Raw genomic sequence first — 16,583 nt, forward strand, 5'->3', positions numbered from 1 at the left:
TCATGATTATTACTGCTTTTTGGATGGCTATTCAGGCTACAACCAAATTGCAGTAGATCCTCAGGACCAAGAGAAAACAGCATTCACTTGCCCTTCTGGCGTGTTTGCCTACAGGAGGATGCCTTTTGGTCTGTGTAATGCTCCTGCAACCTTTCAGAGATGCATGCTATCCATCTTCTCTGATATGGTGGAGAAATTTTTGGAAGTCTTCATGGATGACTTCTCAGTATATGGAGACTCATTCAGCTCCTGTCTTAACCACCTAGCACTTGTCCTGAAAAGGTGCCAAGAGACTAACCTGGTTTTAAACTGGGAGAAATATCACTTTATGGTGACTGAAGGAATTGTCCTTGGGCACAAAATTTCAAGCAGGGGAATAGAGGTGGATAAGGCAAAGGTAGAGGTAATTGAAAAATTACCACCACCTGCCAATGTTAAGGCAATCAGAAGCTTTCTGGGGCATGCAGGATTCTACAGAAGGTTTATAAAGGATTTTTCGAAAATTGCAAAACCTCTGAGCAACCTGCTAGCTGCTGACACACCATTTGTGTTTGACACACAGTGTTTGCAGGCATTTGAGACCCTGAAAGCCAAGCTGGTCACAGCACTAGTCATCTCTGCACCAGACTGGACATTACCATTCGAATTAATGTGTGATGCCAGTGACCATGCCATTGGTGCAGTGTTGGGACAGAGGCATAACAAGCTTCTGCACGTCATTTATTATGCCATCCGTGTTCTAAATGACGCACAGAAGAATTACACAACCACAGAAAAAGAGTTACTTGCAGTGGTCTATGCCATTGACAAATTTAGATCCTATTTAGTAGGATCAAGGTGATTGTGTACACGACCATGCTGCTCTTAAGTACTTACTCACAAAGCAGGATTCAAAACCCAGGCTCATAAGATGGGTGTTGCTTCTGCAAGAGTTTGATATAGAAATAAGAGACAGAAAAGGGACAGAGAACCAAGTAGCTGATCATCTGTCCCGAATAGAACCAGTAGCTGGGGCGTCCCTCCCTTCTACTGAGATCTCTGAGACTTTTCCAGATGAGCAACTCTTTGCCATTCAGGAAGCTCCATGGTTTGCAGATATTGCAAATTACAAAGCTGTGAGGTTCATACCCCAGGAGTACAGCAGGGTGCAAAGAAAGAAATTGATTTCAGATGCCAAGTACTACCTGTGGGATGAGCCATACCTCTTTAAGAGATGTGCAGACGGGATAATTCGCAGATGTGTACCCAGAGAGGAAGCACAAAGAATCCTGTGGCATTGCCATGGATCACAATATGGAGGACATTTTGGAGGTGAGCGAACAGCAACCAAGGTCCTCCAATGCGGATTCTACTGGCCTACTCTCTATAGAGATGCCCGAGAGTTTGTGCGTAACTGTGATAGTTGCCAAAGAGCTAGTAACTTGCCTCATGGTTACGCCATGCCTCAGCAAGGGATCTTAGAGATTGAATTGTTTGATGTATGGGGAATTGACTTCATGGGTCCCTTCCCACCATCATACTCAAACACTTATATTCTAGTGGCAGTAGACTATGTACCTAAATGGGTGGAAGCAATTGCCACACCCAATAATGATACCAAGACCGTGCTGAAATTCCTCCAGAAACACATTTTCAGCAGGTTTGGTGTTCCCAGAGTACTGATCAGTGATGGAGGCACCCATTTCTGCAATAAACAACTGTACTCTGCTATGGTTAGATATGGAATTAGCCACAAAGTAGCAACTCCGTATCACCCACAGACAAATGGGCAAGCTGAGGTCTCTAACAAAGAGCTCAAAAGAATCCTGGAATGGACTGTTATTGCCCGTAGAAAGGATTGGGCAAAGAGCTTGGATGATGCTCTGTGAGCATACAGAACAGCATACAAGACTCCTATAGGAACCTCTCCATACCAACTGGTGTATGGGATGTCCTATCATCTGCCCGTGGAACTGGAACATAAGGCCTACTGGGCAACTAGATTCCTAAACATGGATGCTAAGTTAGCTGGTGGAAAAAGATTACTCCAGCTAAATGAGCTAGAGGAGTTCAGACTCAATGCCTTTGAAAATGCAAAAATTTATAAGGAAAAGGCAAAGAAGTGGCACGACAAGAAGTTGTCATCCAGAGTCTTTGAGCCAGGACAAAAAGTCCTGCTCTTCAACTCTAGGCTCAGATTGTTCCCAGGAAAACTTAAATCCCGCTGGAAGGGTCCGTATGTGATTACAGGAGTATCACCATATGGATATGTTGAGCTTCAGGATACTGATTCTGATAAGAAGTTCATTGTTAATGGACAGAGGATCAAGCACTATCTTGAAAGCAATTTTGAGCAAGAATGCTCAAAACTGAGACTTGAGTGATTTTCAGTGAAGGTCCAGCTAAAGACAATAAAGAAGCGCTTGCTGGGAGGCAACCCAGTGATTAAAAGGGTATCTGTTCTGTTTAATCAAGATTTGATACATATTCTTAAAGGGCAATTATCAAAATTGAAGGAATTCACAGAGTTACAGAAGGATTCAGTGCGAAAAGCAGAGAAAAAGAGCTTACTGGCGAAAAAACGCCAGTAAGGGGTAGTTTGGGCGTTTGGGCGTTAAACGCCAGAATGGGCACCATTCTGGGCGTTTAATGCCAGTAAATGTGCCATTTTGGGCGTTAAACGCCAGAATGGGCACCATTCTGGGCGTTTAACGCCAGGTGTGCAGCATCTTGGGCGTTTAGCAAAACGCCCAGTGATAAAGGGATTTCTGGCGTTTAACGCCAGCCAGGATACCTGGGCGTTAAACGCCCAAATAGGCCAACAAATGGGCGTTAAACGCCAGAATGGATACCATTCTGGGCGTTTAACGCCAGAAAGGCAGGGGGAGGAGATTTTGTTCCCACTTCAAATTTTTTTCAAACTTTCTTGTTTTAATCCATATCTTTTTACATAAACACATTACAAACTTTCATCATTCACCTTCCAATTTCAAAAATTAGAATCTTCTTCAAATCTATTTCAAATCCTTCCCTAGACTCTTTCAAAAACTCAATTATCCCCTCAAATTTTTTCCATATCTTCTCAAATCTCCTTCCAATTTTCGAAAATTTCTCCTCCTCTCCTATTTAAACACCTTCGGCCACCCTCCTTCCCCACACCATTCGAATTTGCTCTCCTCCTCTCTCCCCTCTTTGCCTTCTTTTGCTTGAGGACAAGCAAACCTCTAAGTTTGGTGTGCTTTCCGTGATCACTAGGCCAAGATTTATCAAGATCATGGCTCCTAGAGGAAAACAAACCAATTCAAGAAGCAAGAAAGAGAATATTTCAAAGGATGTTTAGAGTCAAGAGAAGTTCTTAACCAAAGAACATGCAGACCATTACCACAAAATAATGGGTCTGAGGTCAGTGATCCCGGAAGTCAAATTCAATCTGAAAGAAGATGAATATCCGGAGATCCAAGAGCAAATTCGAAACAGAGGATGGGAAGTTCTAACCAACCCTGAGACAAAGGTTGGAAGGAACATGGTTCAGGAATTCTACTCAAATCTGTGGCTAACAGATAAGCAGAGAATGACTGGAACTGCTTTTCATACCTACAGAACCATGGTCAGAGGGAGAATTATTTACTTCCATCTGGACAAAATAAGAGAGGTCTTCAAAATGCCTCAACTGCAAGATGATCCTGAATCCTTTAATAGGAGGATGGTGAGAGCAGATAAAGGGTTGGATCAAGTTATAGAGGACATATGCCTCCCTGGAACTAAATGGATAACCAATTCAAAAGGTGTCCCAAACCAACTCAAGAGGGGAGACCTCAAACCAATTGCAAGAGGTTGGCTAGACTTTATTGGGCGTTCCATATTGCCCACTAGCAACCGTTCTGAGGTCACTATCAAAAGAGCAGTGATGATTCATTGCATTATGCTTGGAAAATAAGTGGAGGTTCATCATCTGATTGCTTGTGAGATCTACACAATTGCAAATAAGAATTCCACTGAAGCCAAACTAGCTTACCCAAGCTTGATCTCCTTGCTCTGTAAAGAGGCTGGGGTGAAGATGGGAGTAGATGAATTCATACCCATTGAACATCCAATCACCAAGAAGTCAATGGAAGGACAAATGCAAGACAACTCTATCAAAAAGAGGGCGCAGGAGTTCCTCCCTGAATTTCCTGAAATTGACTACTGGGCCAGCCTAGAAGCATCTATCACCAAGTTGCAAGAAACTATGGAGCAACTTAAGGAAGAACAGGAGAATCAGAACTGCATGCTCTGCAAATTGCTGAAGGAACAAGAAAAGCAGGGGCGTGAACTTCAAGAGATGAAACGCCAAAAACTCTCCCCTCAAGTGGAGGGAGCATCCACTTCTCAAAATCAAGGTTGTTGAGTCCTAACTCTGTGATAACCTCTATTATTAGGAGCCTATTTAAATTTTTTGTTTTCTATTACTATTAGTCTTATCTTATATCTATTTTTGAGTCTTGTTCTTAGTTCATGATAAATAAAATTTAAAGTTCATGTCTTAAAGCTATGAATGTCCTATGAATCCATCACCTCTCTTAAATGAAAAATGCTTTAATCACAAAAGAACAAGAAGTACAGGATTTCGAATTCATCTCTGAAACTAGTTGAATTAGTTTGATGTGGTGACAATACTTTTTGTTTTCTGAATGAATGCTTGAACAGTGCATATGTCTTTTGAATTTGTTGTTTTAAGAATGTTAAAATTGTTGGCTCTTGAAAGAATGATGGAAAGGGAGAACTGTTATTGAGGATCTGAAAAATCATCAAATTGATTCTTGAAGCAAGAAAAAGCAAAAAAAAAACCAAAAAAAAAAAGAAGAAAAAGAAGAAAAAGAAAGAAATAAAGTTGTGATCCAAGGCAAAAAGAGTGTGCTTAAGAACCCTGGACACCTCTAATTGGGGACTCTAGCAAAGCTGAGTCACAATCTAAAAAGGTTCACCCAAGTATGTGTCTGTGGCATGTATGTATCCGGTGGTAATACTGGAAGACAGAGTGCTTTGGGCCACAGCCAAGACTCATAAAATAGCTATGTTCAAGAATCATCATACTTAACTAGGAGAATCAATAACACTATCTGAGTTCTGAGTTCCTATGGATGCCAATCATTCTGAACCTCAAAGGATAAAGCGAGATGCCAAAACTGTTTGGAAGCAAAAAAGCTACTAGTCCCGCTCATCTAATTGGAGCTAAGTTTCTTTGATATTTTGGAGTCTATAGTATGTTCTCTTCTTTTTAACCTATTTTGATTTTTAGTTTCTTGGGGACAAGCAATAATTTAAGTTTGGTGTTGTGATGAGCGGATAATTTATACGCTTTTTGGCATTATTTTCAGTATGTTTTTAGTATATTTTAGTTAGTTTTTATTACATTTTTATTAGTTTTTAGTTAAAATTCACTTTTCTGGACTTTACTATGAGTTTGTGTGTTTTTCTGTGATTTCAGGTATTTTCTGGCTGAAATTGAGGGACCTGAGCAAAAATCTGATTCAGAGACTGAAAAGGACTGCAGATGCTGTTAGATTCTGACCTCCCTGCACTCAAGGTGGATTTTCTGGAGCTACAGAAGCCCAATTGGCGCGCTCTTAACGGCGTTGGAAAGTAGACATCCTGGGCTTTCCAGCAATGTATAATAGTCCATACTTTGCCTGAGATTTGATGGCTCAAACCGGCGTTGCAAATCAGCTTCAGAATTCCCAGCGTTTAACGCTGGAACTGGCATAAAAATTGGAGTTAAACGCCCAAACTGGCATAAAAGCTGGCGTTTAACTCCAGAAAGAGTCTCTACACGAAAATGTTTCAATGCTCAGCCCAAGCACACACCAAGTGGGCCCGGAAGTGGATTTTTCTGTCATTTACTAATTTTTGTAAACCCTAAGTTACTAGTTCACTATTAATAGGATCTTTTGACATTGTATATTTACCTCATAACACTTTACACGTTTCTCATTGTATCTTCTATGGCATGAGTCTCTAAACCCCATGGTTGGGGGTGAGGAGCTCTGCTGTGTCTTGATGGATTAATGCAATTACTACTGTTTTTCATTCAATCATGCTTGCTTCCATTCTAAGATATCACTTGTTCCTAAACCTGATGAATGTGATGATCCGTGACACTCATCATCATTCTCAACTATGAACGTGTGCCTGACAACCACCTCCGTTCTACCTTAGATTGAGTAGATATCTCTTGGATTCCTTAATCAGAATCTTCGTGGTATAAGCTAGAATTGATGGCGGCATTCAAGAGAATCCGGAAGGTCTAAACCTTGTCTGTGGTATTCTAAGTAGGATTCAAGGATTGAATGACTGTGACGAGCTTCAAACTCCTGAGGGCTGGGCGTTAGTGACAGACGCAAAAGAATCACTGGATTCTATTCCAACCCGATTGAGAACCGACAGATGATTAGCCGTGCTGTGACAGAGTGCGTTGAACATTTTTACTGAGAGGATGGGAGGTAGCCATTGACAACGGTGAAACCCTACATACAGCTTGCCATGGAAGGAGCCTTGCGTGCTTGAAGAAGAAGACAGTAGGAAAGCAGAGGTTCAGAAGATAGAGCATCTCCAAAACCTCAACCTGTTCCCCATTACTACAAAACAAGTACTTATTTCATGTTCTTTTGCTTTTTACAATTAACCCTGATAATTATTGATATCCTGACTAAGAGTTACAAGATAACCATAGCTTGCTTCAAGCCGACAATCTCCGTGGGATTGACCCTTACTCACGTAAGGTATTACTTGGACGACCCAGTGCACTTGCTGGTTAGTTGTGCGGGATTGCAAAAGTGTGATTGCAATTTCGTGCACCAGTCCCTTTCAAGCTCAAGAAAAATGAGTATCCGGAGATCCGACATGAAATCCGAAGAAGAGGTTGGGAAGTCCTAACCAACCCCATGCAACAAGTCAGAATCTTAATGGTTCAAGAGTTCTATGCCAATGCATGGATCACTAGGAACCATGATCAAAGTATGAACCCGAGTCCAATGAATTATCTCACAATGGTTCGGGGGAAATACTTAGATTTTAGTTCGGAAAATGTGAGGTTGGCATTCCACTTGCCCATGATGCAAGGAGATGAACGCCCCTACACTAGAAGGATCAACTTTAATCAAAGGTTGGACCAAGTCCTTACGGACATATGTGTGGAAGGAGCTCAATGGAAGAGAGACTCCAAAGGCAAGCCAGTTCAACTAAGAAGACTGGACCTCAAGCCTGTGGCTAGAGGATGGTTGGAGTTCATTCAACGCTCCATCATTCCCACTAGCAACCAATCTGAAGTTACTGTGGATCGGGCCATCATGATTCATAGCATCATGATTGGAGAGGAAGTAGAAGTTCATGAGGTCATCTCCAATGAAATCTACAAAATAGCCGACAAGCCCTCCAACACGGCAAGGCTAGCTTTTCCTCACCTTATTTGCCATCTATGTTACTCAGCTGGAGTTATCATAGAAGGAGACATCCTCATTGAAGAGGATAAGCCTATCACCAAGAAGAGGATGGAGCAAGCAAGAGAGACCCTTCACGGTTCTCAAGAGATGCATGAGGAAGCTCATCATCAAGAAATCCCTGAGATGCCTCAAGGGATGCACTTTCCTCCCAACAACTATTGGGAACAACTCAACACCTCCTTAGAAGATTTGAGCCACAATGTTGAACAATTAAGGGTGGAACATCATGAGCACTCCATCATTCTCCTTGAAATAAGAGAAGATCAAAGAGCAATGAGGGAGGAGCAACAAAGGCAAGGAAGGGACATAGAAGAGATTAAGAACATTGTTGGTCCTTCAAGAAGAAGACGCCACTAAAGGTGGATTCATTCCTTGTTCTTATTTCTTTCTGCTTTTCGGTTTTTATGTTGTATTTATCTTTGTTTTGTGTCTCTACTTCATGATCATTAGTTGTTAGTAACTATGTCTTAAAGTTATGAATAATTCCATTAATCCTTCATCTCTCTTAAATGAAATATGTTTTAATTCAAAAGAACAAGAAGTACATGAATTTCGAACTTATCCTTGAATTTAATTTAATTATATTGATGTGGTGACAATACTTTTTGTTTTCTGAATGACATATTGAACAGTGCATATTTTTGATCTTGCTGTTTATGAATGTTAAAATTGTTGGCTCTTGAAAGAATGATGAACAAAGAGAAATGTTATTGATGATCTGAAAAATCATGAAATTGATTCTTGAAGCAAGAAAAAGCAGTGAAAAGTAAAAAGCTTGCGAAAAAAAAAGAAAAAAAATGGCGAAAAAAATTAGAAAGAAAAATAAAAAGCAAGCAGAAAAAGCCAGTAGCCCTTTAAACCAAAAGGCAAGGGTAAAAAGGATCCAAGGCTTTGAGCATCAATGGATAGGAGGGCCCAAGGGCATAAAATCCAGGCCTAAGCAGCTAAATCAAGCTGTCCCTAACCATGTGCTTGTGTCATGAAGGTCCAAGTGAAAAGCTTGAGACTGAGTGGTTAAAGTCGTGATCCAAGGCAAAAGGGTGTGCTTAAGAGCTCTGGACACCTCTAACTGGGGACTCTAGCAAAGCAGAGACACAATCTGAAAAGGTTCACCCAGTTATGTGTCTGTGGCATTTATGTATCCGGTGGTAATACTGGAAAACAAAATGCTTAGGGCCACGGCCAAGACTCATTAGTAGCTGTGTTCAAGAATCAACATGCTTAACTAGGAAAGTCAATAACACTATCCAAAATTCTAAGTTCCTAGAGAAGCCAATCATTCTAAACTTCAAAGGAAAAAGTGAGATGCCAAAACTATTCAGAAGCAAAAAAAAGCTACAAGTCCCGCTCATCTAATTAGAATTAATATTCATTGATATTTTGGAGTTTATAGTATATTCTCTTCTTTTTATCCTAATTGATTTTCAGTTGCTTGGGGACAAGCAACAATTTAAGTTTCGTGTTGTGATGAGCGGATAATTTATACGCTTTTTGGCATTGTTTTTAGGTAGTTTTTAGTAAGTTCAAGCTACTTTTAGGGATGTTTTCATTATTTTTTATGTTAAATTCACATTTCTGGACTTTACTATGAGTTTGTGTGTTTTTCTGTAATTTCAGGTAATTTCTGGCTGAAATTGAGGGACTTGAGCAAAACTCTGAAAAAGGCTGACAAAAGGACTGCTGATGCTGTTGGAATCTGAGCTCCCTGCACTCGAAATGGATTTTCTGGAGCTACAGAACTCCAAATGGCGCGCTCTCAACGGCGTTGGAAAGTAGACATTCAGAGCTTTCCAGAAATATAATAGTCCATACTTTATTCGGGAATTGACGACGTAAATTGGCGTTGAACGCCAAGTACATGCTGCTGTCTGGAGTTAAACGCCAGAAACACGTCACGACCAGGAGTTGAACGCCCAAAACACGTTATAACTTGGAGTTCAACTCCAAGAGAAGCCTCAACTCGTGGATAGATCAAGCTCAGCCCAAGCATACACCAAGTGGGCCCCGGAAGTGGATTTATGCATCAATTACTTACTCATCTAAACCCTAGTAGCTAGTCTAGTATAAATAGGATAATTTACTATTGTATTAGACATCTCTTGACAGTTTAATCTTTTGACTGTTTAGTCTTTGATCATTCGGTCTTTTGATCATTCAGGGGGGCTGGCCATTCGGCCATGCCTGAACCTTTCATTTATGTATTTTCAACGGTGGAGTTTCTGCACACCATAGATTAAGGGTGTGGAGCTCTGCTGTACCTCAAGTTTCAATACAATCACTATTACTTTCTATTCAATTCTCTTTTATTCTTATTCCAAGATATACGTTGCACAACACTTTGATGAATGTGATGAGCTGTGACACTCATCATCATTCTCACCTATGAACGCGCGTGACTAACAACCACTTCCGTTCTACTTTAGGCCGGGCGCATATCTCTTAGATTCCCCAACAGAATCTTCGTGGTATAAGCTAGATAGATGGCGGCATTCATGGGGATCCGGAAAGTCTAACCTTGTCTGTGGTATTCCGAGTAGGATCCCGGGAATCCGGAAAGTCTAACCTTGTCTGTGCTATTCCTAGTAGGATTCCGGTATTGAATGACTGTGACGGGCTTCAAACTCGCGATTGCTGGGCGTGATGACAGACGCAAAAGGATCAATGGATCCTATTCCAACATGATCGAGAACCAACAGCTGATTAGCCGTGCAGTGACAGAGCATTTGGACCATTTTTACTGAGAGGATGGGATGTAGCCATCAACAAGGGTGATGCCTCCAGACGATTAGCCGTGCAGTGACAGCGCATAGGACCATTTTCCCGAGAGGATGAAAAGTAGCCATTGATGATGGTGATGCCCTACATACAGCTTGCCATGGAAAGGAGTAAGAAGGATTGGATGAGAGCAATAAGAAAGTAGAGATTCGAAAGGATTCTAGCATCTCCACACGCCTATCTGAAATTCTCACTATTGATTTACATAAGTATCTCTATCCTATTTTATTTTCTGTTTATTTTTATTAATCATATTTGATTTTCTACATTCCATAATTTTATCTTCCTGACTGGGATTTACAAGATGATCATAGCTTGCTTCATACCAACAATCTCTGTGGGATCGACCCTTACTCACGTAAGGTATTACTTGGACAACCCAGTACACTTGCTGGTTAGTTGAACGGAGTTGTGTCCACACATAAGTGCCATAATAATGATTCCATACAACAACAAAGAATACTACATTGATGTGATCAAAATTTCGTCCACCAATGAACCTAATAAAACATAAAAGAACAATAAAAATAAAATAAAATTAGATAAATAAAAATTGGGTTGCCTCCCAATAAGCGCTTCTTTAATGTCAATAGCTTGACAGTGGGCTCTGATGGAGTGATGAGCGGATAATTTATACGCTTTTTGGCATTGTTTTTAGGTAGTTTTTAGTAAGTTCAAGCTACTTTTAGGGATATTTTCATTAGTTTTTATGTTAAATTCACATTTCTGGACTTTACTATGTGTTTGTGTGTTTTTCTGTGATTTCAGGTAATTTCTGGCTGAAATTGAGGGACTTGAGCAAAACTCTGATAGGAGGCTGACAAAGGACTGCTGATGTTGTTGGAATCTGACCTCCCTGCACTCAAAATGGAATTTCTGGAGCTACAGAACTCCAAATGGCGCGCTCTCAATGGCGTTGGAAAGTAGACATCCAGAGCTTTCCAGCAATATATAATAGTCCATACTTTATTCGGGAATTGACTACGTAAACTGGCGCTCAACGCCAGTTCCATGTTGCTGTCTGGAGTCAAACGCCAGAAACACGTCACAACCCAGAGTTGAACGCCCAAAACACATTACAACTTGGCGTTCAAGTCCAATAAAAGCCTCAGCTCGTGGATAGACCAAGCTCAGCCCAAACATACACTAAGTGGGCCCCGGAAGTGGATTTATGCATCAATTACTTACTTCTATAAACCCTAGTAGCTAGTTTATTATAAATAGAACTTTTTACTAGTGTATTAGACATCTGGGGACGATTAGTTCTCAGATCATGGGGGCTGGCCATTCGGCCATGCCTGAACCTTTCACTTATGTATTTTCAACGGTGGAGTTTCTGCACACCATAGATTAAGGGTGTGGAGCTCTGCTGTACCTCAAGTTTCAATACAATTACTATTACTTTCTATTCAATTCTCTTTTATTCTTATTCCAAGATATACGTTGCACTTCAACTTGATGAATGTGATGATCCGTGACACTCATCATCATTCTCACCTATGAACGCGCGTGTTTGACAACCACTTCCGTTCTACCTTAGGCCGGGCGCATATCTCTTAGATTCCCCAACAGAATCTTCGTGGTATAAGCTAGATAGATGGCGGCATTCATGAGGATCCGGAAAGTCTAAACCTTGTCTGTGGTATTCCGAGTAGGATTCTGGGATTGAATGACTGTGACGAGCTTCAAACTCACGATTGCTGGGCGTGATGACAAGCGCAAAAGGATCAATGGATCCTATTCCAACATGATCGAGAACCAACAGCTGATTAGCCGTGCTGTGACAGAGCACATGAACATTTTCACTGAGAGGATGGGATGTAGCCACTAACAACGGTGATGCCCTACATACAGCTTGCCATGGAAAGGAGTAAGAAAGATTGGATGAATGTAATAGGAAAGTAGAGATTCAAGAGGAGCACAGCATCTCCATACACTTATCTGAAATTCCCACTATTAATTTACATAAGTATCTCTATCCTATTTTATTTTCTGTTTATTTTTATTAATCATATTTGATTTTCTAAATTCCATAATTTTATCCTCCTGACTGGGATTTACAAGATGACCATAGCTTGCTTCATACCAACAATCTCTGTGGGATCGACCCTTACTCACGTAAGGTATTACTTGGATGACCCAGTACACTTGCTGGTTAGTTGAACGGAGTTGTGTCCACACATAAGTGCCATAATAATGATTCCATACAACAACAAAGAATACTACATTGATGTGATCACAATTTCGTCCACCATGGAGCCACACAAGTGATCAGGTCAATGTTGTAGACTCCCAACACCAAACTTAGAGTTTGGATGTGGGGATTCAACACCAAACTTAGAGTTTGATTGTGGGGGCTTTGTTTGACTCTGTACTGAGAGAAGCTTTTCATGCTTCCTCTCCCTGGTTGCAGAGGAAGATCCTTGAGCTTTAAACACAAGGTAGTCCCCATTTAATTGAAGGACTGGTTCTCCTCTGTCAACATCAATCACAGCTCCTGCTGTGGCTAGGAAGGGTTTTCCAAGGATGATGCATTCATCATCCTCCTTCCTAGTGTCTAAGATTATGAAATCAGCAGGGATGTAAAGGCCTTTAACCTTCACTAATACGTCCTCTACTAATCCATAAGCTTGTCTTACTAACTTGTCTGCCATTTGTAATGAGAATATGGCAGGTTGTACCTCAATGATTTCCAGCTTCTCCATTACAGAGAGCGGCATAAGATTTATACCAGACCCTGGGTCACAAGGAGCTTTTTCAAAGATCATGGTGCCTATGGTGCAGGGTATTACGAATTTGCCAGGATCTTGTCTCTTTTGAGGTAAAGTTTGTGATGCCAGGGCATCTAGGCCAGTTTCACTGACCTTTTCTTTACTGTTTTAGGGTAGTTTCATGTATTTTCTTAGTGAATAAGGCAAGTTTTGGATGAAGTTACACTTACACCTTAATTCAAGCAACTATTGTGAACTTTGCATGATTTCATGAGAATTTTGCTAGAATTGCATGATAAATTGATGATGCATAATCTCATGACTTTGGCTAGAGCTTTGATGCACTTAATTGCTTGATTTAAGGGCAAAGGAAGCAAGGAAGAACCATGTTAGTATTCACGTTAACCTAGTTAACGTGAACACTAATGTGGAATGGTAAAAAAACTTGCAACTTTAATGAGAAAAGTGATCACCAATAATGCCTGCGAAGCCATACATAGCTCACGTTACTTGCCACGTTAACTAAGTTAACCTGGTAGTTAACGTAGAAGAAAAAAAGAACTCCAACGTTAAGAGAAAACGTGAACACCAATAACGTTTTTCTCCAACGTTAGTGGTAAAAGTGAACACCACTAACGTTGAGAAACTTGGCAATGATCCACGTTAAGAGTCACGTTAACTTAGTTAACGTGAACTCTAACGTGGAAGAGGAAAACAAAAGCCAACGTTAGTGACACTCACTTTTGTCACTAACGTTGGACCAACTAGCATTGCCTACGTTAACTTTCACGTTAAGACCATTAACGTGAAAGTTAACATGGAGTTGAGATCAAAGAGCCAACGTTAGTGACACTCACTTTTGTTACTAACATTGGAAGATGGCATCACTACTACGTTAAGAGCCACGTTAACTTAGTTAACGTGAGTTCTAACGTAGAGAATTTGGACATTTGGAACGGTAGTGACAAAGGTGAGTGTCACTAACGCTCTCGAAGGTGAGACACACCCACGTTAAGAGTCACGTTAGCTACACTAACGTGAACTCTAACGTAGGAACAAAAGGCATCAAGCAACATTAATGGGAAAAGTGATTCCCAATAACGTTCGCGAAGGGGTATAAGCCAATGTTATTGGGAAAAGTGAGTCCCAATAATGTTGGCCAAAAATTGAGAAGGCAACGTTAGTGGTCACGTTAAGACCACTAACGTTGGAGTTAATGTGGGTACATAAGGGTGGAACATTAGTGGAAAAAGTGAATGCCACTAACATTCTCGAACCCAAAATGGCACTCAACATTAATCTCACTAAATACCCAAGCCTAATTCATATTTCTCTACAAGCTGGGCCCACTAAAGATGAGAACTGCTTCAACTCAAGATCCAGAGCCCACATCCAAGACTTGAAGAACTCACTAGAAGATCAAGAGAAGTAATATATATAGGAGTAGTTTTGAACTATAGAGAAGCTTGGTACTTTTGGGAACTACTCTCTGTATATTTACTTTTCTGTACTTTTAGCATGGATTCTTCTTTTCTGCCATTTTTCATTTCTAGAGCTATGAACAACTAAACCCCTTTCATTGGGTTAGGGAGCTCTGTTGTAATTTGATGGATCAATTATAGTTTTCATTATTCTTCTTCTTTATTTTCTCTTGATCTTACTAGAAATCTTTCGATCTTAATTCAATTGGTTAGTTGTCTTGGAAAAGAAACTCTCCATAATTGGATCTCCTTTGAGCCTTGGAAAAGGGATGAGGAGATCATGCTAGAAATGCTTTCTCATGTTGGACCAAATTGGGGTTTGGGCGGATATAGTGACATGTAATCCTCCCAACACTTTGATTTGGAAATACATGTGCTATAATCAATGACCACACTTCATCTCTTCCCATGAGCAATTAAATAAAGGAATTGGGCAATTGTTCAAGCTTAGAGAGATTGGATTGCCAAGGAATTGGGATCCAATCACTTAAGATTGCCAAGGAGATCAATGAATGCATTGATTGAGGAAGAGATGAGAATGAACTTGATCTGGAGAATGCAACATCTCCTGAACCCAATGATTACTCCATTTCTGATCTTACCCATTCTCTTTACTTTCTGTCATTTATTTTCATGCTCATTACCCCAAATCCCCATTTAAGATTCTGCACTTTAATTTCTGTATTTACTTTCCAGTCATTTAAATTTCTGCAAGTCCCCAATCTAAATTCTGTTTAGCTCAACTAGCATATTCTTCTAACTAAAGTTGCTTGACCAATCAATCCTTGTGGGATTCGACCTCACTCTATTGTGAGTTTTACTTGACGATAATTCGGTATACTTGCCGAAGGGAAATTTGTTGAGAGACAAGTTTTCATGCATCAAGTTTATGGCACCGTTGCCGGGAATTGATTTTGAATCAACAATGATTAAGTTTGAAGATCACTAGATTAAGCATTTTTTTTGTTTATTTCATTCAATCAATTTCTTTTAGTTTGTTTTAATTTCTTCCTCATCCCTTTCACCCTCTTTATTTTTCGTTCTTTCTTTCTTTGATAATTACAATTCTACTCACTAACCCACTAACTGTTTGATAAGTTGCATCACTCACACTAACAATTACTCTAACAAGAATAGTTTCTTCATTTTATCTCTTGTTGTACAATCTGTCTGTTGTATGACAGGGAGAAGAGAAGGAGTTTCAACATCCTTCAATTCAAAACCTGAAAGGACCCTTTGGAGACTAAGAAGGGAAGCAAGAGGGAAAAGAATTATTGGTGCTGAGGAAGAAGAGGAAGAGTACTTTGAACCCAATATGGAAGAAAATCTGGAGAACAATCATGAAGAAGAAGCTCACAACCATGCCAGAGAAGGCCATGCAAACTGTGCTGGGCAAGAAAGGAGAGTTCTAGGCTCCTATATCAATCCTAATCCAGGAAACTGTGGAAGTAGCATTCAGAAGCCCACCATACATGCCAACAATTTCGAACTAAAACCCCAGCTCATCACCCTTGTTCAGAACAATTGTTCCTTTGGAGGAAGTGCTCAAGAAGACCCCAATCAATATCTAACCACCTTCCTGAGAATTTGTGACAGTGTAAAGTCTAATGGAGTCCATCCGAATGTCTATAGGCTGCTCTTGTTCCTTTTTTCACTCAGGGACAAGGCATCCAAATGGCTTGAATCCTTCCCAAAGGAGAGCTTAACAAATTGAGAAGATGTGGTGAACAAATTTTTGGCAAGATTTTACCCTCCTCAAAGGATCAACAGGCTGAGAGCTAAGGTGAAAACTTTCAGGCAACAAGATGGTGAGACTCTTTATGAAGCATGGGAGAGGTTCAAAGACTTAACAAGAAGATACCCACCAGATATGTTCAATGAATGGGTTCAACTTCACATCTTCTATGAAGGTCTTTCCTATGAGTCAAAGAAGGTTGTGGATCATTCATCAGGAGGCTCCCTAAACAAGAAGAAAACCATTGAAGAAGTCATAGATGTCATTGAGACAGTTGCTGAGAATGACTATTTCTATGCCTCCGAAAGAAGTAACACCAGAGGAGTAATGGAGCTGAACCACATGGATGCATTGTTAGCTCAAAATAAGATGATCACCAAGCAGCTAGCAGATCTTACCAAGAAGGTGGAGGAAAACCAAGTTG

General features: G+C 40.4%; 1 non-coding gene across 1 annotated transcript; it reads right to left on the minus strand.

The window, feature by feature from the left end:
* Positions 1-16,192: 16,192 nt before the first annotated feature.
* On the minus strand, positions 16,193-16,299 carry LOC130978002 (small nucleolar RNA R71). The gene has a single exon (XR_009085666.1). It is a non-coding gene; the product is annotated as a small nucleolar RNA R71 (small nucleolar RNA).
* Between the last annotated feature and the right edge of the window lie 284 nt (positions 16,300-16,583).

The sequence above is a fragment of the Arachis stenosperma genome, chromosome 4, assembly GCF_014773155.1.
Source record: "Arachis stenosperma cultivar V10309 chromosome 4, arast.V10309.gnm1.PFL2, whole genome shotgun sequence".
Taxonomy (NCBI): domain Eukaryota; kingdom Viridiplantae; phylum Streptophyta; class Magnoliopsida; order Fabales; family Fabaceae; genus Arachis; species Arachis stenosperma.